Source organism: Pseudophryne corroboree, chromosome 3, assembly GCF_028390025.1.
Source record: "Pseudophryne corroboree isolate aPseCor3 chromosome 3, aPseCor3.hap2, whole genome shotgun sequence".
Taxonomy (NCBI): Eukaryota; Metazoa; Chordata; class Amphibia; order Anura; family Myobatrachidae; genus Pseudophryne; species Pseudophryne corroboree.
The window spans coordinates 649438015-649460880 of record NC_086446.1 but is presented as its reverse complement, the minus strand read 5'-3'; the positions used below and the strand labels follow the sequence as shown (position 1 = coordinate 649460880).

At 43.4% G+C, this 22866-nt stretch overlaps 2 pseudogenes; both read right to left on the bottom strand.

Moving 5' to 3' along the window:
- Positions 1-6823: 6823 nt before the first annotated feature.
- On the bottom strand, positions 6824-6941 carry LOC134897152 (5S ribosomal RNA; annotated as a pseudogene).
- Positions 6942-7109: 168 nt separating this feature from the next.
- On the bottom strand, positions 7110-7227 carry LOC134896823 (5S ribosomal RNA; annotated as a pseudogene).
- Positions 7228-22866: the final 15639 nt, after the last annotated feature.

Sequence of the window (22866 nt, the reverse complement as noted above, 5' to 3'; positions counted from 1 at the left end):
AAGTGTGTTTAAAAACATATTGCCCCCCGCAGTATCACATGAATCGTTTTTCCAGTTTATCTCTGGATAGTTAAAATCTCCCATCACTACTGTCTCCTACTCCTGCTGCTCTTTCAATTTGCTTTAGTAACAATTCCTCATCAGATGCGTTGATACCAGGTGGCCTATAGCATACACCCAATACTAACTTTTTTATTCCTTTTTCACCGCATGCAATTTCTACCCATAATGTCTCGACAGTGTCTACAGTCCCCTCCTGAATATCTTCCCGTATATCAGGTTTTAAAAACGGCTTTACGTAAAGACACACCCCTCCACCCTTTTTATTTAGTCTGTCTCTCCTAAACAGTGTATAGCCCTCTAGATTGACTGTCCAATAATGAGATTCATCCCACCAAGTTTCAGTAATGCCTATAATATCATACTGTTTGCTTGCTGCAAGTATTTCTAGCTCACCCTTTTTACCAGTAATGCTTCTGGCGTTTACATACATACAACTAAGATAAGTATTTTCCCTTGCGTTAGGGACATCTTTCACCTTATGTAGCAATGATGACCTGTAATCGTCATTGGTTAGTGCTTTGGTAAAATCTCTTTTAGCACCCATGTTAGTAACCTTACCGCCTGCTCTTACCCTCCCCCCAACTTCTCCCCTATTTCGTTTACTACCGCCATCCCCACTATTCTCACTGCATGACCCGTAGTTTCTAGCTAAACCCTCCCCCCAGGCTCCTAGTTTAAAATCTCCTCCAACCTTCTAACCATCCTTCCCCCCAGCACCGCTGCCCCCTCCTCAGTCAGGTGCAATCCGTCACGACAAAAGAGATGGCGCCTGACTGAGAAGTCCGCCCAGTGTTCCAGGAACACAAACCCCTCTTTCCTGCACCAATCCCTAAGCCACAGATTTACCTCCCTAATCTCCCTCTGCCTCCCTGGACTAGCGCGTGGCATGGGTAATAATTCCGAGAATATTACCTTAGATGTCCTTGCCTTCAGTTTCTTTCCTAAGTCCCTATAGTCTTTCTTAAGGACATCCCACCTTCCGCTAACTTTGTCATTGGTGCCAACGTGCACCAAGACCGCCGGGTCTTTCCCAGCCCCTCCCAACAATCTATCTACCCGGTCCGCTATGTGCCGTACCCGAGCCGAGTAACTTAACCTTTACCACTCTAGACCATAAATGCTAATGCAGTATCACTCATTCCCTTACCAATTTGTTTAATTTGTTAATTGATATAACATTATTTCTAATCTGGTGAGATAATGCTGCTGTTGGGCATAGTGTGTACGGACAGGCAGACAGACAAGCGGGCCAAGGATGATCTTTGCCTTTTTAAAAAATATATATCTATTCTAAACAGTAGAAAATGTAATTATGCAGGGAATTTAACCAGTCTTGTGTGGAGATGTATCCTGAGGTTAATCATGTAACAATGCAGTAAGTGGTAAACATCAAAGAATCTTCAGCGCAGAGCCTTAATTCTGTGGAAATCAGCTTTGCTATTTATAAACTCAGATGGTTCCTGCAGACTGGCTTACATGTGCAGCAGTGTGATGCCTAAGGAAGTTAATATTCCAGTAACTGCTCTATGCTCGTCGTTTGAGAACGCTGATGAGATTCACTGTAACACTTTAATAGATTTTAAAGTCTGCGTGGCTTACGTCTGCAGCCTAGCTTACCTCTACCGTCTACCTCATCGGGTTCAGATCCAGCCAGCCGTGTTGACATTCCACTGATGTAGCATACCATACTGAGCAGAGCGTTTTCATCTCACACCTCGCACTAGAGCTAAGCAAACTCATGTTTCCTAACATTTTCCTGTAGCCATCTCTATTTAAAATCAAAGCTGTGCATTTTATAGGTAACAGTTCGACTTACAGTTTATTTTTCAAAGCACTTCAACATGCAGCACAATACATTTTACAGGCATATTTATCAAAATTATTTTTACTAAAATAATGTGAAAAGATTTCGTTTTTCACACCCTTTTCACATTATATTAGTATCACCTCAATTTACTGTAAATTCCCTGAAAATTTGTACTGCAAAATGCCATGGTAAATACATACCAGGAGAGCTAACAAAACTCACTACAGAAAACAAAAATTCAAAAGTGAAAAGGTAATTTTATCCGGTTTAAAGGCATTTCAAAGATCAAATTTCCCTGTGACCAGGAAAACAGTTCAAAAGTAGAAACAGCATAACTTACCATTGTCCAAACAGTGTCAGTTTTCCCTGAAAGTGGAAATAGTTGCCGTAACTCAGGTTATCAACTGTAAGAAGATGGTCAAGGGAGTAGATACCATAGGAGCAGGGAGTAAAGCTACAATGGGACCCAGATCTATGAGGGTCCCGCCTTCCCTATCAGTGTTACATTTTTCACCTTTGGGTCATACATACATACATACATACATAGGGACACTTACAAACTTTTGCCTTGGGCCTGCAATATATCTAGGTATGCCCCTCGACCTGCTCATTGTAATCTGGTATAAAAATGAAGGCATGATAATGTTACATAATATGAACTGGGTCATTGTATTGTGGCATAATATAAACCGGGGGCATTGTATTGTGGCATAATATGAACAGGGGGCACTGTATGTCATAATGTGAATTGGGGGCACTGTGTTGCATAATGTGTACTAGCTGCCCTACAATGTGCCATAATGTGAACTAGGACACTACTATGGTTCATAAAATATACTTGGGCACTACTATGGGGCATAACATTAACTAAGTCACTACTATGGTTCTGAAAATTAACTAGGTCATTACACTATATGGACAAAAGTATTCAGACATCTGACAATTACACCAACAGGGACTGTAATGACATTGTATTCAAATACATATACTTTAATATGAAATTGGTCCCCTTTTTGGAGCTATAACAGCTTCCACTCTTCTTGGAGTGTTTCTGTGGGAATTTGTACCTATTCATTCTGTAGAGCATCTATGAGGACAGGCACTGATGTTGGACGAGAAGGCCTGACTCGCAATCGCCATTCGAGTTCATCCAAAAGGTGCTCAATGGGTTTGAGGTCAGGGCTATGTGCAGGCCAGCCATGTTCTTCCACACCAAACTCATCAAACAATGTCTTTATAGTCCTTGCTTTGTGCACTGGGGCACAGTCATGTTGGAATAGAAAAAGGCCTTCCCCAAACTGTTGCCACAAAGGTGGAAGCATAGCAAAATGTATTGGTATGCTGAAGTATTAAGATTGCTCTTCACTGGAGATAAGGGGCCTAGCCCAAACCCTTAATAACAGCTCCATACCATTATCCCTCCTCCACATTCTTCCGGCAATCCCCAAACCCAGACTCACACATCTGACTGCCAAACAGAGAAGCGTGATTCGTCACTCCACAGAACATGTTTCCACTGCTCCACAGTCCAGTGTCGGTGTACTTTACACCACTCCATCCAACGCTTGGCATTGGACTTGGTGATGTAAGGCTTGCATGCAGCTGCTCGGTCATGGAAACCCATTCCATTAAGCTCCCGCCACACAGTTTTTGTGCTTACATTAATGCCAGTGGAAGTTCAGAACTCTCAGCTATGGAATCAGCAGAGTGTTGGTGACTTTTACGCACCATACACCGTAGCAGTCATTGACCCACTCTGTGGTTTTATATGGTTTTCCACTTCGTGGCTGAGTTGCTGTTGTTCCTACATGCTTCCAGTGGCAGATCTTACCTATGGGCTGCAGGATTGCAGCACCCATTGTAAAATCCGCCACTGCATTGAGTGAACCAGTTGCAGTCTATGACTGCGCTGGCTACACAGTGACTGGTAGTTATGACTGCTATTAGAAGTCCTACCTCCCAGTCAAGCCCATTACAGGCAGTTCCATTGGGAGGTGTCGCTTTCCTCCAGGACTGCCAGAACAGGCTGCTATCCCGTCGGAGAGATCGGCGCATGTACAGTCAAGTGGCTACCTGACTGCTCATGCCCTAACCCCAGTTTCTATGGTCTGCAGCAGATACAGTCTATAGCTGCCGGAGGTTTGTGCATGCACAGTCAAGCTTGACTGCGCATGTGCCATTTCAGGACTTGGCTGGCAGCAGCAGTGGCTCAATCCTCTCCCGGGACCCAGCCGGCAGCAGCAGCAGCGCTGTAATCTACCTGAACCTGGCCAGTGGTAGCCCCCTCCTGCTCAAAGGTAAGAGCCGTGCATGCATGCTTCCACTTTCTAATAATATCACTTACAGTTGACTGTGGAATATACAGCGGGTATGAAATTTCACAAACCGTCTTATTGCAGACGTGGCATCCTATCACAGTACCATGCTTGAAGTCATTGAGCTCTTCAGAATGACCCATTTTGTATCACAAATGTTTGCAAATGGAGACTGCATGGCTAGGAGCTTGATTTTATAAACCTGTGGCAACGGGTCTGATTGAAACACCTGAATTCGATAATTTACAGGTGTGGCCAAGTACTTTTGTCCATATAAATATATATATATATATATATATATATATATATATATATACAGTGCATCTACCACATATGTGGAGGGTGCACTCTCGCTAATAATAAGTCCATAGAACGGTCGTAGTTCAATTTCTTTAATGCAGATTAAAAGTGATGCCTTTTAGGTCGACGTTTCGGTCCAATTATGGGCCTTTCTCAAGACAGGCAATTCATTATGTCTATAACACAAGAATTATATCATAAAAATACAATACAATGAAAATACATGGTCACACACACCACCATCACCAACGCCTCCCAGGCCCCTAAAACAGAAATGAAATGACCACTATAAAGATAAGATCACACCACCACCTGAGAATAGACAACAGGTGCTTACCAAAGATGAAAAAGGTAATATCGTGGGATAAACTATACACCAGAATCAAAATATAGAAAAAATTACCTACACGGGTCTCTATAGGACGTATAGGATCAATCATAATAATATGAAAAGAATGGTCCAGATAGTCACTGACCACTAGAATAAAATATATATGAACCCAATAAGTCCTAGAACAAGATTAGATATAACACACACATAAGTAGCTGGCAAAAGCCTCGAAATGGAAAGAGTACATACCTAACAAGAAAAAGGTCTGAACACAAGATGCAGCTGTCCTAACATCGAGAAAGTGCCATAGTGTGTCAATATACTATGAACAAGAAAAACTCCTAAGTACAACAAACCCTTAATTATCATCAAGTAAAAGTCAAAATAATGCCAATTACTCACATAGCCGGTTCGACAGGGGCACCAGACAGCTGCATGTCATCCCTGACAGCCGCTGGCTATTTATGACCCCTGGACCGGAAGAGCTCATTAACTCCAATAACCCACAACGCGGCTTATAGAACGAATAATAAAACTATTCAGCAGTGAGCAGAATGCCTAGCAAGCTAATGAGACATGTATACACCTATATCAAATAGATTACTCCATGAAAAGAGGGGTTAAACCGCGACTGCCGCGGCCACTCGTCAGAGCACTTCCGCGTGTCATCTCACGGAAATGGATGCGCTCCATGTACCGGAAGTGACGCGGGCTGACAGGCGAGACGGCGGCCGGTCACACTCGGTGGGGCAGGCTACAACTTGCGTTCCAACGACGCAGAGCCTGCGTTCCACTGCACCAACAACAGTACAAGGAAATGAATATACAATATAAGTCAACCATCACGGTGAGGAAATATGAAACTCACGATATCCCCAATCCTACGCATATATCAAAGACAGCCAAGGAAATACTGAATACTAAATACACTGAAGTGTATTACTAATAATACATGGAAAAAAAACGTTAAGAAAAATATGCTGATAGGGGTACTACGTAAGAGCAATACTACCTCCTAATTTCTGTTAGAGACCTGGGAGGATAACCTAGCAAGAACAATGATCTATCTAAACATAAATAACAAAAACTGACAAAATACAATATGTACAGTAAGGGGTAGGTAAACCCTAAATAAAGACATAAGCACGAAGGTATACCAGAAAATAGAAATCTAATGGAAGTCCCCTAAATAAAAATATTGAGGGGATTGGCCTCGTTGAGGCCCTTAGGCGCCACTGTATTTAATTTATGAATCCAAAAACTTTCTTTTTGTTTAAGTAATAACAACCGATCACCCCCTTGAACAGAGGGGGGAACCCAATCAATAAGCTGACATTTAATGGTGGCCGAAAGTTATTTTGTGTGGAACCGCACTAGTCAAACAATTATATTAAATGCTGAGATAATTGTATAATGATATAATGAAATACCAATATGCAAACAGTTAACAAATGATTCTTAAACTGTTAATGATTGGCGGTGCTCCCAGGAATTTTGTAGGTGAACTACAATTTGGAAAAGAAGGAGAAAAAGACAAAAAAACCTTTTTTGGGAGCACTCATTTGTTGTATTAGAAATAATATGTATAGTGAAAGATATTAAAACATAACCTTTAATCAATCCTTGAATAAAAAAACTTTTGGACAAGAAGTTGGGACTCGTGTCTGTTGTGATTAGTGTGTAAAAAAATCTTATTTAACCTTTTTAACAAATGAGGTACAAGATAATTGAAAAGGTGAAAATATCAAAGGGATAGTAGAGGATACCGAATGGTTTCTTAAGGTCCCGGGTATCCAAGAAATCACTGTGCATGCCTAAATTATGGATATCAATGATAGAAGATATATGCAGAATTGATAAGGTTTATCAAAATGGAACTCAGGATGGATGTAATGAGAATGGGGCGGAAAGAGTATTTAGACTTCCCTTGATGGGAGGAGGGGGGGAGAAAAGACAAGGAGAGAAAAAAAAAGGGGGGAGGGGGGTTGGGTTTGGACGGAGGGTGGGGGCCCACTGCACCTGGTATTCTCAGGAAGTTGCCCGTCCTGATACTGGCCAGGCCATGCCTGCTTAGCTTCCGAGATCGGACAAGATCGGGCGTATTCAGGGTAGTATGGCAGTGGGCCTAAGATGGAGGAAAAGAGAGGAAAAAGGAAAAAGAAAGGAAAAGAAAAAACCACCACTAGTTCTGTACTCTAATAAGTCAGTGCCATGATAGTCTGAAAATGTTTTTCCAAATAAGAGAGTGTGTGGAATTTATTCAGAGTTGGGGGCAGCTCTATTCCTTAAAAATGGCCCACTGCACCTGGTATTCTCAGGAGGTTCCCCTTCCTAATACTGACCAGGCCATATCTGCTTAGCTTCCGAGATCGGACAAGATCGGGCGTATTCAGGGTAGTATGGCCGTGGGCCGTTAAATGAAGGAAAAAGATAAGTCACACTCTGCTTATTGTACTTTGCATAAATCAAGACTAAAATTAGTCCGAGGTATTTCCAGAAAAGAGTGTGTGGTGAGTCAATGAGATAGAAAGAGAAAGGGAAATCTTAAAATAGAGAGGTGTTAAATATGTAGGTCTCCAAATAGGAGATCTAACTGATAAATGATCCTAGAGGACACTTCACATATCTCAAATAGTTACTGAGTGATAATGTGGAAAATGCACTCTCAATGAAGTATGTTGTGTATATAGCAAATTCTGCACACACGGTATATTAGGAGCTCAGGGCTGGCTCACAAATAATTGCAACACAAAAATAATAATGGAAGCACTAAAGTATGTGCACTGTTATTTGCTCCATAAATACAGGAACAAAAAAAGTGAGTCAAAAGATATAGGTTTAGAGCTCAAGGCTGGCTCACATGAAAAATTACTTAAACCGTATAACATCCAGTGAAAGCACTAAAGAATGTGCACTATTATATTGCTCCATAAATACAGGAACAAAGATGATGATTAAAACTCAAGGCTGGCTCACAGGAAAATTAATTGAACTCTGTAACATCTTCTTAGGGACTGACATAACATTAGAGAATATTTTGCAATAAATTGCTACTATTAGTAAAAGACATGCAGTAGAGAGATACAATTGTAATAAATAGCATAAAGCTAATTGATATCCATTGAGGCATGAGCGGGGAGATAGTGCAAATAGTATTTTTAAAACAAAACCAAGAGTATGCACATATTTATACATTTAAATAACTAAATAATAAACTAAATAATTAACCAGATAATTTGATGTTTTTCCTTTTAGATTGATTTTTCTCTATCGTGGATGTGCCCCACTATCCTTTTCTTTTCTTCTTTTATTAGTGATTGTTGTTTAGGTTGATTAATGGCGTATTCTAAGTCGCATTTCTATGAGGTCATACAATGGGCGGTTTTGGCGCCAAGTTCAATTATGAAGAGGTGTATTTATAGAGCCAGTCAGGCATGGCCTAATTTACTGCCGGATACCTGGGATGACTTGCTGTCTTATCTTATTACCTGATGTTTAGCTGCTTTATATAGCCTCCTGAGGAAGGCCCGGAGAGGGCCGAAAGCGCTTGAGGATTCTATTCAAGTGGACTATGTAACGTATATCATAATAAATGACTAAATTTTTTGCATATTTTGAAAATCTGGAGAGTGCCTCTATTATTGCTCTATATTTACAATGCTTGGTTATTGGAGTGGACACCCCAGTCGTTGCCTTTTGAGGATGTGAGTGCGACCTTCTTTGGATATATCATAGGATTCAGTTTCGTCTTGGACTGTCTTCTGGTTGGACACCCATCACCCCTTTATTTTTTTTGGTCAGAGCAACTAGTCTCCTGGGATCGTTTTGGCCGTGAGTGGGCCATGTTGGCAGTTTTTATGCCCCATGAATTTTAACAGTTAACCCTTTTTTTTTCCCAAAATTTTTTTTTTCGTATAAGGGTGTGTGTCGGTCATATGCCCCACAGTCAGTGGGTCAGTGCTGCCCCACAGTGGAATAAGTTCTGATCTGTATGTATATGTTTTGTTAACAGTATGCTGATAGGGCCTATGGAGACAATCGGTCACATACCCTTATCTATTTATTCTGGTTTAAAGATTTCTCTGTTGTTTTATTATACTGTGTAAATACAGAATGACCCAATCAGGCACTCCTGTGTTTGATGAAGGTCTCCTCTTTGCAGCTGAGAATCAGTTAGCATCACTAACGGATGATGATGCAGAAAAGGTTTATTTCGAGCATTTTGAATTCACCTCTTTACCAGCTTAGAAATCTGTTGATTTGTTTCATAGAATTACACGTCTGAAACGTAGGGAAGTTGAACTCACGCTCCATGGCCAATTCCTTTCCGAATACCACCGCTCCAAAAAAATACCACGTGGCTTTCGCGTGAGTAATACTCCCACCATAGGTAGAACTAATGCGGTATTTTGTACCAAATGGTGTGGAGTATTGAACAAATGCTCACTCGATCTTATTTTGTTAGTCATAGAGGAAGTTGGATTGGAGTTGGTTAAAATTCGGGAAGAAATTGCTAAGTTTGAAAAAAACCATCAACAGACATTGAAATCTGATAAGACGGACACATGGGGGTATATTTACTAAGGTCCCGATTTTGACCGAGATGCCGTTTTTTCTTCAAAGTGTCATCTCGGTAATTTACTAAGCAAAAATCACGGCAGTGATGAGGGCATTCGTAATATTTTGGAAGTCCTAGGAAAAAATCACGAATCAATACACCATCGGTCAAATACGCCTGCAATTTGGTAGAAATCGGGAATTTACTAAAAAGTGCAAAACACAAACACTGCCGACAATAGCCAAACACTGCCGTGATGAAATACAAATCGTGAAAAAGTGCTAAAAAAAAACAGACCTGCTTTTTTATCCTGTGTTTGTATAGGCATGCACGGATCCATGAGATGCGTGCATGTTTTTCAGTGGGAAGGGGTGTGAAATGTTTTAATTTTTCAAAAAAAAATGCATGGGGTCCCCCCTCCTAAGCCAAACCAGCCTCGGGCTCTTTGAGCCGGTCCTGGTTGCAAAAATATGGGGGGGAAATTTACAGGGGTTCCCCCATATTTAAACAACCAGCACCGGGCTCTGCGCCTGGTCCTGGTTCCAAAAATACGGGGGACAAAAAGCGTAGGGGTCCCCCGTATTTTTGAAACCAGCACCGGGCTCCACTAGCTGGACAGATAATGCCACAGCCGGGGGTCACTTTTATACAGTGCCTTGCGGCCGTGGCATCAAATATCCAACTAGTCACCCCTGGCCGGGGTACCCTGGGGGAGTGGGGACCCCTTCAATCAAGGGGTCCCCCCCCAGCCACCCAAGTACTCCTGTACTGTCTGACAGGCGGCACACGGCAGTGTTACAATGTAGCGCCTATGCGCTCCATTGTAACCAATGGTGGGAACTTTGTGGTCAGCGGTGAGGTCACTGACTTGTAGTACTGCTACTAAAAACAATATTCATAACTTTCAACAAAGGCTATCAGCCCCCCATCCGCAGCCCATTGGATGGGGGGGGACAGCCTCGGGCTTCACCCCTGGCCCTTGGGTGGCTGGGGGGGTACCCCTTGATTGAAGGGGTCCCCACTCCCCCAGGGTACCCCGGCCAGGGGTGACTAGTTGGATATTTGATGCCACGGCCGCAAGGCACTGTATAAAATTGACCCCCGGCTGTGGCATTATCTGTCCAGCTAGTGGAGCACGGTGCTGGTTTCAAAAATACGGGGGACCCCTACGCTTTTTGTCCCCCGTATTTTTGGAACCAGGACCAGGCGCAGAGCCCGGTGCTGGTTGTTTAAATATGGGGGAACCCCTGTCAATTTTTTTCCCATATTTTTGCAACCAGGACCGGCTGGTTTGGCTTAGGAGGGGGGACCCCACGCAATTTTTTTTTAAGTTTAAACATTTAAAAAAATTTTTACAAGGTGCACAATGAAGCACAGCATGGATCTCTCAGATCCTGCCGAGATTCATTGTATTAAAGTCAGCAGTGTTTTACAAGTCACTCACATAAAACACTGCCTAAAAAAACTAATGACATCGACATCGGAAAAACCGAAAATGCAGAATACGGCAGCTTAGTAAATTAGTCGTAATCAATTCAAAAAGTTGCATATTTACACTTTCGATGTCATTCGTGATTGAACTTTGACCTCAAACGGGAAAATACGATTCTTAGTAAATTTACCCCATGGTGTGAGAAAATTCAGTCTCAGGTTGAAGCATTTAAAGATGATTTGGTGACGTTCAAAAGGAAAAAGTTACAGGCTGTGAATCATGATTATGCTACCCATCAGGTTTATAGATGGTTAACTGGTGGCACAGGTAACTCTAGGCGGTTTAGACAGAACAGACCATTTCGAAATAGAGCTCAGTTGAGTACAGACTCATCCACATCACACTCGGCCTCAGACTCTGACTCCTTGGGTACGAGACCACCAAGTGGTTTTTTAGGGAGAGGTACACAGGGAGCAAAAGTAAAAAAACGAGGAGAAGTAGAAGACCCCACCCTAGGAGGAGTGGCTTTAAAGAGAAGCGGGCGAAGGAAGAAGGATTAAACAGTGTATTTAATTTATCCGACCATGTTCTCCCTGCGAGCGAGGTTTCTCTTTTGTCACTTGGTTTATCTTTTGTGCCGACAGCTAGGCATGATGAGTTCAACCTAGCGGTTGATCATTACAAATTTGGATGGAAGTTGAGATTAAGGGAATTCTTTAGCGATCAGAGCAGTGCTGAGGGGGCTGAAATGGTTCGTTCATCTATTCTAAGAAAACCAAGTGTGTTTGATCCACCTTCCTCTAGCCCAAGTATACGTACCTTTCTAAGAATGACTGAAAGTGATTTTAGAAACATCCCTGAGAGGAAGTTTGGTAATTTGACGCCTGAGCAACGCAGAGCTTTAAAGTCCCTACGGAATAATGAAAAGATTGTAATCAGGCCCGCCGATAAGGGCGGTGCCGTAGTGATTCAAAACTTCTCGGATTATGATGCGGAGGTCAGGCGCCAATTATCCGACTCTGGTACCTATACTAAGTGTGACAACAATCCGATGCCACTTATCAAAAAGAGGGTAGATTCTCTGGTTGATAGATCGGTCAGCCAGGGTTGGTTGACTGAGCAAATTTCTCTCTTTCTGAAGGTGGACTGTCCTGTTTGCCCGATGCTCTACACCCTTCCTAAGGTCCACAAGACCTTAGTTAACCCCCCGGGCAGGCCGATTATATCAGCCAGGGGGTCTCTTTTACAGCCTTTAGCGATGTTTGTGGACAATTTTCTGCAGGAACTGATTCCATCCATTTCAAGTTATTTAAAAGATACAGGTGACTTTTTAAACAAGATTGCTGAGCTGGGTGATGTTGATGAGGGAGTGTTGCTTGTGACACTTGATGTGTCATCTTTGTACACTATAATTCCACATGACCTAGGCATTGAGGCAGTAAAAAAATTGCTCATATCAGTAGGTATGGTATCTGTTCCTATTGAAGGACTCTTACAGTTCCTTGAGTTGATCTTGACTAATAACCATTTTATGTATCAGAGTGACTACTACATACAGTGTTCGGGAACAGCTATGGGTTCCAATGTAGCCCCCATATATGCAGGTATTTTCATGCATCAGTATGAAACAACCCACATCTTACCCATATATGGTAGTAAAATTATCTACCTTAAACGTTTTATAGACGATATTTTCATGCTGTGGGGTGGCACTGAGTCTGAGTTCAAAGAAATGTTAGAACAATTAAATTCCTTAGATTCTACAGTACATTTTACTGGACATGTACGTGTAAATTCCATTAATTTTCTGGACTTGACTATATTCCGTAAAGGCACTAAGTTGGGTACCACTCTGTTTAGAAAAGAGACCGACCGTAACACGATCTTGCATGCTACGAGTAACCATCCACCCGCACTAAGGTCAAGTCTACCTATCTCGCAGTTCATGCGAGTACTTAGGAACAATACAGATCCGACAACTGCGAAGACACAGATTTTGGAGATGAAAACTCGCTTTCTGGAGAGGGGTTATAAAAAAAGCACAATCGATAATTGCTTGGAGAAGGCACGTTCAAAATGTCTAGTACCAAAACAACGTAAGGAGGCACGGATGATATACGTTACACAATTCGATGGTAAATCAACCAGCATTGGACCCTCATTGAGACGACATTGGCCAATCTTGAATTCTGACCCTAAATTAAAGGGTCTGTTTGAACTAGAGATGTGCACTTGAAATTTTTCGGGTTTTGTGTTTTGGTTTTGGGTTCGGTTCCGCGACCGTGTTTTGGGTTCGACCGCGTTTTGGCAAAACCTCACCGAATTTTTTTTGTCGGATTCGGGTGTGTTTTGGATTCGGGTGTTTTTTTTAAAAAAACACTAAAAAACAGCTTAAATCATAGAATTTGGGGGTCATTTTGATCCCAAAGTATTATTAACTTCAAAAACCATAATTTCCACTCATTTTCAGTCTATTCTGAATACCTCACACCTCACAATATTATTTTTAGTCCTAAAATTTGCACCTAGGTCGCTGGATGACTAAGCTAAGCGACCCTAGTGGCCGACACAAACACCGTGCCCATGTAGGAGTGGCACTGCAGTGTCACGCAGGATGGCCCTTCCAAAAAACACTCCCCAAACAGCACATGACGCAAAGAAAAAAAGAGGCGCAATGAGGTAGCTGTGTGAGTAAGATAAGCGACCCTAGTGGCCGACACAAACACCGGGCCCATCTAGGAGTGGCACTGCAGTGTCACGCAGGATGGCCCTTCCAAAAAACCCTCCCCAAACAGCACATGACGCAAAGAAAAAAGAGGCGCAATGAGGTAGCTGTGTGAGTAAGATAAGCGACCCTAGTGGCCGACACAAACACCGGGCCCATCTAGGAGTGGCACTGCAGTGTCACGCAGGATGGCCCTTCCAAAAAACACTCCCCAAACAGCACATGACGCAAAGAAAAAAAGAGGCGCAATGAGGTAGCTGTGTGAGTAAGATAAGCGACCCTAGTGGCCGACACAAACACCGTGCCCATCTAGGAGTGTCACTGCAGTGTCACGCAGGATGGCCCTTCCAAAAAACCCTCCCCAAACAGCACATGACGCAAAGAAAAAAAGAGGCGCAATGAGGTAGCTGTGTGAGTAAGATAAGCGACCCTAGTGGCCGACACAAACACCGTGCCCATCTAGGAGTGGCACTGCAGTGTCACGCAGGATGGCCCTTCCAAAAAACCCTCCCCAAACAGCACATGACGCAAAGAATAAAAGAGGCGCAATGAGGTAGCTGTGTGAGTAAGATAAGCGACCCTAGTGGCCGACACAAACACCGGGCCCATCTAGGAGTGGCACTGCAGTGTCACGCAGGATGGCCCTTCCAAAAAACCCTCCCCAAACAGCACATGACGCAAAGAAAAAAAGAGGCGCAATGAGGTAGCTGTGTGAGTAAGATAAGCGACCCTAGTGGCCGACACAAACACCGTGCCCATCTAGGAGTGGCACTGCAGTGTCACGCAGGATGGCCCTTCCAAAAAACCCTCCCCAAACAGCACATGACGCAAAGAAAAAAAGAGGCGCAATGAGGTAGCTGTGTGAGTAAGATAAGCGACCCTAGTGGCCGACACAAACACCGGGCCCATCTAGGAGTGGCACTGCAGTGTCACGCAGGATGGCCCTTCCAAAAAAACATTCCACAAACAGCACATGACGCAAAGAAAAATTAAAGAAAAAAGAGGTGCAAGATGGAATTGTCCTTGGGCCCTCCCACCCACCCTTATGTTGTATAAACAGGACATGCACACTTTAACCAACCCATCATTTCAGTGACAGGGTCTGCCACACGACTGTGACTGAAATGACGGGTTGGTTTGGACCCCCACCAAAAAAGAAGCAATTAATCTCTCCTTGCACAAACTGGCTCTACAGAGGCAAGATGTCCACCTCATCATCATCCTCCGATATATCACCGTGTACATCCCCCTCCTCACAGATTATCAATTCGTCCCCACTGGAATCCACCATCTCAGCTCCCTGTGTACTTTGTGGAGGCAATTGCTGCTGGTCAATGTCTCCACGGAGGAATTGATTATAATTCATTTTAATGAACATCATCTTCTCCACATTTTCTGGATGTAACCTCGTACGCCGATTGCTGACAAGGTGAGCGGCGGCACTAAACACTCTTTCGGAGTACACACTTGTGGGAGGGCAACTTAGGTAGAATAAAGCCAGTTTGTGCAAGGGCCTCCAAATTGCCTCTTTTTCCTGCCAGTATAAGTACGGACTGTGTGACGTGCCTACTTGGATGCGGTCACTCATATAATCCTCCACCATTCTTTCAATGGTGAGAGAATCATATGCAGTGACAGTAGACGACATGTCCGTAATCGTTGTCAGGTCCTTCAGTCCGGACCAGATGTCAGCATCAGCAGTCGCTCCAGACTGCCCTGCATCACCGCCAGCGGGTGGGCTCGGAATTCTGAGCCTTTTCCTCGCACCCCCAGTTGCGGGAGAATGTGAAGGAGGAGATGTTGACAGGTCGCGTTCCGCTTGACTTGACAATTTTGTCACCAGCAGGTCTTTGAACCCCAGCAGACTTGTGTCTGCCGGAAAGAGAGATCCAAGGTAGGCTTTAAATCTAGGATCGAGCACGGTGGCCAAAATGTAGTGCTCTGATTTCAACAGATTGACCCCCCGTGAATCCTTGTTAAGCGAATTAAGGGCTCCATCCACAAGTCCCACATGCCTAGCGGAATCGCTCCATGTTAGCTCCTCCTTCATTGTCTCCAGCTTCTTCTGCAAAAGCCTGATGAGGGGAATGACCTGACTCAGGCTGGCAGTGTCTGAACTGACTTCACGTGTGGCAAGTTCAAAGGGCATCAGAACCTTGCACAACGTTGAAATCATTCTCCACTGCGCTTGAGACAGGTGCATTCCACCTCCTATATCGTGCTCAATTGTATAGGCTTGAATGGCCTTTTGCTGCTCCTCCAACCTCTGAAGCATATAGAGGGTTGAATTCCACCTCGTTACCACTTCTTGCTTCAGATGATGGCAGGGCAGGTTCAGTAGTTTTTGGTGGTGCTCCAGTCTTCTGTACGTGGTGCCTGTACGCCGAAAGTGTCCCGCAATTCTTCTGGCCACCGACAGCATCTCTTGCACGCCCCTGTCGTTTTTTAAAAAATTCTGCACCACCAAATTCAAGGTATGTGCAAAACATGGGACGTGCTGGAATTTGCCCATATTTAATGCACACACAATATTGCTGGCGTTGTCCGATGCCACAAATCCACAGGAGAGTCCAATTGGGGTAAGCCATTCCGCGATGATCTTCCTCAGTTGCCGTAAGAGGTTTTCAGCTGTGTGCGTATTCTGGAAAGCGGTGATACAAAGCGTAGCCTGCCTAGGAAAGAGTTGGCGTTTGCGAGATGCTGCTACTGGTGCCGCCGCTGCTGTTCTTGCGCCGGGAGTCCATACATCTACCCAGTGGGCTGTCACAGTCATATAGTCCTGACCCTGCCCTGCTCCACTTGTCCACATGTCCGTGGTTAAGTGGACATTGGGTACAACTGCATTTTTTAGGACACTGGTGAGTCTTTTTCTGACGTCCGGCTGAGTGCTTCCATCCTCATGTGAAGCTGAACCACTAACCATGAACATAGGCCAGGGCCTCAGCCGTTCCTTGCCACTCCGTGTGGTAAATGGCATATTGGCAAGTTTACGCTTCTCCTCCGACAATTTTATTTTAGGTTTTGGAGTCCTTTTTTTACTGATATTTGGTGTTTTGGATTTGACATGCTCTGTACTATGACATTGGGCATCGGCCTTGGCAGACGACGTTGCTGGCATTTCATCGTCTCGGCCATGACTAGTGGCAGCAGCTTCAGCACGAGGTGGAAGTGGATCTTGATCTTTCCCTAATTTTGGAACCTCAACATTTTTGTTCTCCATATTTTAATAGGCACAACTAAAAGGCACCTCAGGTAAACAATGGAGATGGATGGATACTAGTATACTTATGGATGGACTGCCGAGTGCCGACACAGAGGTAGCTACAGCCGTGGACTACCGTACTGTGTCTGCTGCTAATATAGACTGGATGATAATGAGATGAAATCAATATATATATATGTATGTATATATAATATCACTAGTACTGCAGCCGGACAGGTAGATAATATATTTATTAGGTAATGATGACTGATGACGGACCTGCTGGACACTGTCAGCTCAGCAGCACCGCAGACTGCTACAGTAAGCTACTATACTATAGTAGTATGTACAAAGAAGAAAGAAAAAAAAAAAACACGGGTAGGTGGTATACAATTATGGATGGACTGCCGAGTGCCGACACAGAGGTAGCTACAGCCGTGGACTAACGTACTGTGTCTGCTGCTAATATAGACTGGATGATTGATAATGAGATGAAATCAATATATATATATGTATGTATATATAATATCACTAGTACTGCAGCCGGACAGGTAGATAATATATTTATTAGGTAATGATGACTGATGACGGACCTGCTGGACACTGTCAGCTCAGCAGCACCGCAGACTGCTACAGTAAGCTACTATACTATAGTAGTATGTACAAAGAAGAAAGAAAAAAAAAAACCACGGGTAGGTGGTATACAATTATGGATGGACTGCCGAGTGCCGACACAGAGGTAGCTACAGCCGTGGACTAACGTACTGTGTCTGCTGCTAATATAGACTGGATGATTGATAATGAGATGAAATCAATATATATATATATGTATGTATATATAATATCACTAGTACTGCAGCCGGACAGGTAGATAATATATTTATTAGGTAATGATGACTGATGACGGACCTGCTGGACACTGTCAGCTCAGCAGCACCGCAGACTGCTACAGTAAGCTACTATACTCTATAGTAGTATGTACAAAGAAGAAAGAAAAAAAAAAAAAACACGGGTAGGTGGTATACAATTATGGATGGACTGCCGAGTGCCGACACAGAGGTAGCTACAGCCGTGGACTAACGTACTGTGTCTGCTGCTAATATAGAGTCTAGACTGGATGATAAATTATTGATAATGAGATGAAATCAATATAATATCACTAGTACTGCAGCCGGACAGGTACTATATATATTTATTATGTAATGACTGATGACGGACCTGCTGGACACTGTCAGGTCAGCACAGCACCGCAGACTGCTACAGTAAGCTACTATAGTAGTATGTATAAAGAAGAATGAAAAAAAAAAAACCACGGGTAGGTGGTATACAATATTATATATATATATATATATATATATTATATACAATTATATATATATATTTAACTGGTGGTGATTGATTATTAAACTGGTGGTCACTTCAGGTCACGTTGCAACTTGCAACTAGTACTCCGAGGCCTAAGCAGACAATCACAAAATATATTATTATACTGGTGGTCAGTGTGGTCACAACAATGGCAGTGTGGCACTGACTCTGGCAGCAAAAGTGTGCACTGTACGTTATATGTACTCCTGAGTCCTGCTCTCAGACTCTAACTGCTCCCCACTGTCAGTGTCTCCCCCACAAGTCAGATAATACACTTACAGTCACACTATCTATTATCTAATCTAGTATAAATATCACTTCAGCAAGTAGTATAGTAGTATACAGTATAGTAGTACTCCTCCTTATAATGCTCCCCAAAATACTGTGTCTCTCTCTTCTCTAAACGGAGAGGACGCCAGCCACGTCCTCTCCCTATGACTCTCAATGCACGTGTGAAAATGGCGGCGACGCGCGGCTCCTTATATAGAATCCGAGTCTCGCGATAGAATCCGAGCCTCGCGAGAATCCGACAGCGTGATGATGACGTTCGGGCGCGCTCGGGTTAGCCGAGCAAGGCGGGAAGATCCGAGCCTGCTCGGACCCGTGTAAAAAACCTGAAGTTCGGGCGGGTTCGGATTCAGAGGAACCGAACCCGCTCATCTCTAGTTTGAACATCCACCAATGATGGCCTACAGACGTGGACGAAATTTAAAACAGCTCCTGATGCATCCAGCTAAGCAGGCTGGTAACGGAGAAAGTGGTTGGCTAAACCCTCAGAAGAAGGGCTGCATGAAATGTTTGGGATGTGTTACATGTCGCTCCATGCTGGTTGGGGACAAGTTCCCACATCCCCGTAGTGGAAAGTTGATCAACATCAGATTTAGGCTACATTGTCGGCTTGATCACGTAATATATATGTTGATCTGCCCGTGTGGCCTTCCGTATGTGGGGATGACTACATGCACATTTAGGGAGAGGATGGCTAATCATCGCAGTTCGATCCATCAGGCACTGGTGACGGGACGTACTGATAAGCCAGTTGCTCAGCCCTTTTTAACAGCTGGACATCAAGTGGCCTCCCTCAAGTGTCGCATCATAGATTGGGTCCCAGTTCCCAAAAGGGGTGGAGACCGATCACTCCTCCTAAAGAAGTTAGAAGCAAGGTGGATTTACAGACTGGGATCAGTAGTGCCCAATGGACTCAACGAATCTAATCCATTAAACTTCTTTTTACGTTAAAAGCAAAAGAAAGAATATATTTTTTTTATTTTTTTATTTTTTTTCTTCTTTTTCTAACTTTTTTGTTCTAAACTGCTAGTTGGACGAATTGACTGACACACGCCCTTTAATTAATTATCTGGTTAATTATTTAGTTTATTATTTAGTTATTTATATGTATAAATATGTGCATACTCTTGGTTTTGTTTTAAAAATTCATTTTTTTTGTATATGGACACATATATGTGATTGTACATATGTCTTTAGGTCTATTTTACTAACACGTTGTCTGGATTTGATGGGGTTTTGTTTTTAACTGCACGTGATTGGCTCTATTACTAAGGCTAGTGGCGTACATCCACGCTCTGGGATGTTGTTACTGTATACATCCTAATCCGGTGACCTGTCTATCTAAATATTTCCTGGTTTTATTATATGTGTATGGACAGGTGTTTTCTCATTTGAGATGAGCCGTGAGCTCTTGTTGTATAATTATGCTCCTGCGGGTATCCTTCCCGCTTGCGTTCCATTGCCCTAGGTTGCACTTCCGCCCGGATGACGCGTGCGTCTCAATGAGTCGGAAGTGGTGGTCGTTGCTTAGCAACGCGTAACCAGGAATTGGTTGCCGTTCCGCTGATCCGCTGATGTCAGCAGCTGGCGGCGGTAACGGGCTGTGTTTGCGAGCCCGCCGAGGTCACTGAATGATACTGTTTTTCCTTTTAGATTGATTTTTCTCTATGGTGGATGTGCCCCACTATCCTTTTCTTTTCTTTATTAGTGATTGTTGTTTAGGTTGATTAATGGTGTATTCTAAGCCGCATTTCTATGAGGTCATACAATGGGCGGTTTTGGCGCCAAGTTCAATTATGAAGAGGTGTATTTATAGAGCCAGTCAGGCATGGCCTAATTTACTGCCAGATGCCTGGGATGACTTGCTGTCTTATCTTATTACCTGATGTTTAGCTGCTTTATATAGCCTCCTGAGGAAGGCCCGGAGAGGGCCGAAAGCGCTTGAGGATTCTATTTAAGTGGACTATGTAACGTATATCATAATAAATGACTACATTTTATGCATATTTTGAAAATCTGGAGAGTGCCTCTATTATTGCTCTATATATATATATATATATATATATATATAGTGCATCCGGAAAGTATTCACAGCGCTTCACTTTTTCTACATTTTGTTATGTTACAGCCTTATTCCAATATGGAATAAATTAATTTTTTCACTCAAAATTCTACACACAATACCCCATAATGACAATGTGTAAAAAGTTTTTTGCAAATTTATTAAAAATAAAAAACTAAGAAATCACATGTACATAAGTATTTTCCAACCTTTGACATGAAGCTCAAAATTTACCTCAGGTGCATCCTGTTTTCACTGATCATCCTTGAGATGTTCCTACAGCTTAATTGGATGCCACCTGTGGTAAATTCAGTTGATTGGACATGATTTGGAAAGGCACACACCTGTCCATATAACAGTGCATGTCTGAGCACAAACCAAGCATGAAGTCAAAGGAATTGTTTGTAGACCTCCGAGGCAGGATTGTCTCGAGGCACAAATCTGGGGAAGGGTACAGAAAAATATCTGCTGCTTTGAAGGACCCAATGAGCACAGTGGCCTCCATCATCCGTAAGAAAGAAGTTCGGAACCACCAGGACTCTTCTTAGATCTGACCAGCCGTCTAAACTGAGTGATCGGGGGAGAAGCGTCCTAGTCAAGAAGGTGACCAAGAACCCGATGGTCACTCTGTCACAGCTACAGCATTCCTCTGCGGAGAGAGTAGAACCTTCCAGAAGGACAACCATCTCTACAGCATTCTACCAATCACACCTGTATGGTAGAGTGGCCAGACGGAAGCCACTCCGTAGTAAAAAGCACATGGCAGCCCACCTGGAGTTTGCCAAAATGCACCTGAAGGACTCAGACCATGAGAAACAAAATTATCTGGTCTGATCAGGGCCGTCTTTTCGTATGGGCTCAATGGGCTCTTGCCCAAGAGCCCCCCAGGAGTAAAAGGGCCCTAGACTGATAGCTGAGGGTCTCCTCTTTCCAGGGGTACCAGATTTTTGAAAATCGGCCCAGGGAAACCAGAGATATCAGACTTCAAAACAGTGGTCCCCATCCAAGCCTGTTAATTGTTCTTCCCAGCCAGATTTCTCGGTTTCTGTCTGACTTAAAGAGTTTTTCTGAGGTTCAGTGGACACTGGCAGCTTGTCTCTACTATGCTCAGAACCAGAGATATAAGCCTTCAAGAAGCTGGTCCCTGCTACAGCTCCACACGCCTAATATGCAGTTTTATATTTTTGATGGTGGATTGCTCTGGCTCCTGAACTCTGATCCCCAAGTACCCAGTATCTCATGAAAGATGGGACTCTCTATTTTTTTTTTTTATCCCATTAAAGCTAAGAAATCTATTTTCAGGAACTGGAGATATCTGCAGTAAAGCAAGCTGCCCTGACCCCCGGAAAATTATGAATATTAAGCCCACTCCACTATCCACCCCTCCCATGTGTATTAAACACTCCCTACTACCCTGGAAGTCATGTACCAGGGCCCCTTCATTCAGAACAATGTCCCCTTCTACAGGTTAGTGTTCTCCTTCCCGCCCCATTTGTGCAGTAAAGGAGTAATTATCAGAAATTATTTCTCCAGGTCCTACATGCTGAGCGAAAGATAGAACCCCCCCCCCTATCCCCCGCGGGACATCAAAGCTGCCGCTGATAGCACCCCCCACCCCTACCGCTGATGGGTGGGTAGGGGCCCCAGTGCATTGCTGTGCCCAGGGGCCTAAACTGCTGTTAAGACGGCTCTTGGTCTGATGAGACAAAGATTGAACTCTTTGGCGTGAATGCCAGGCGTCATGTTTGGAGGAAACCAGGCACCGCTCATCACCAGGCTAATACCATCCCTACAGTGAAGCATGGTGGTGGCAGCATCATGCTGTGGGGATGTTTTACAGCGGCAGGAACTGGGAGACTAGTCAGGATAGAGGGAAAGATGAATGCAGCAATGTACAGAGACATCCTGAATGAAAACCTGCTCCAGAGCACTCTTGACCTCAGACTGGGGCAACAGTTCATCTTTCAGCAGGACGACGACCCTAAGTACATAGCTAAGATATCAAAGAAGTGGTTTCAGGGCAACTCTGTGAATGTCCTTGAGTGGCCCAGCCAGAGCCCAGACTTGAATCCGATTGAACATCTCTGGAGAGATCTGAAAATGGCTGTGCACCAATGCTTCCCATCCAACCTGATGGAGTTTGAGAGGTGCTGCAAAGAGGAATGGGTGAAACTGCCCACAGATAGGTGTGCCAATCTTGTGGCATCATATTCAAAAAGTCTTGAGGCTGTAATTGCTGCCAAAAGTGCATCAGCGAAGTATTGAGCAAAGGCTGTGAATACTTATGTAGATGTGATTTCTTAGTTTTTATTTTTAATAAATTTGCAAAAATCTCAAAAAAAACTTTTTTGACATTGTCATTATGGGGTATTGTGTGTAGAATTTTGAGGGGAAAATTTTTATTTTTTCCATTTTGGA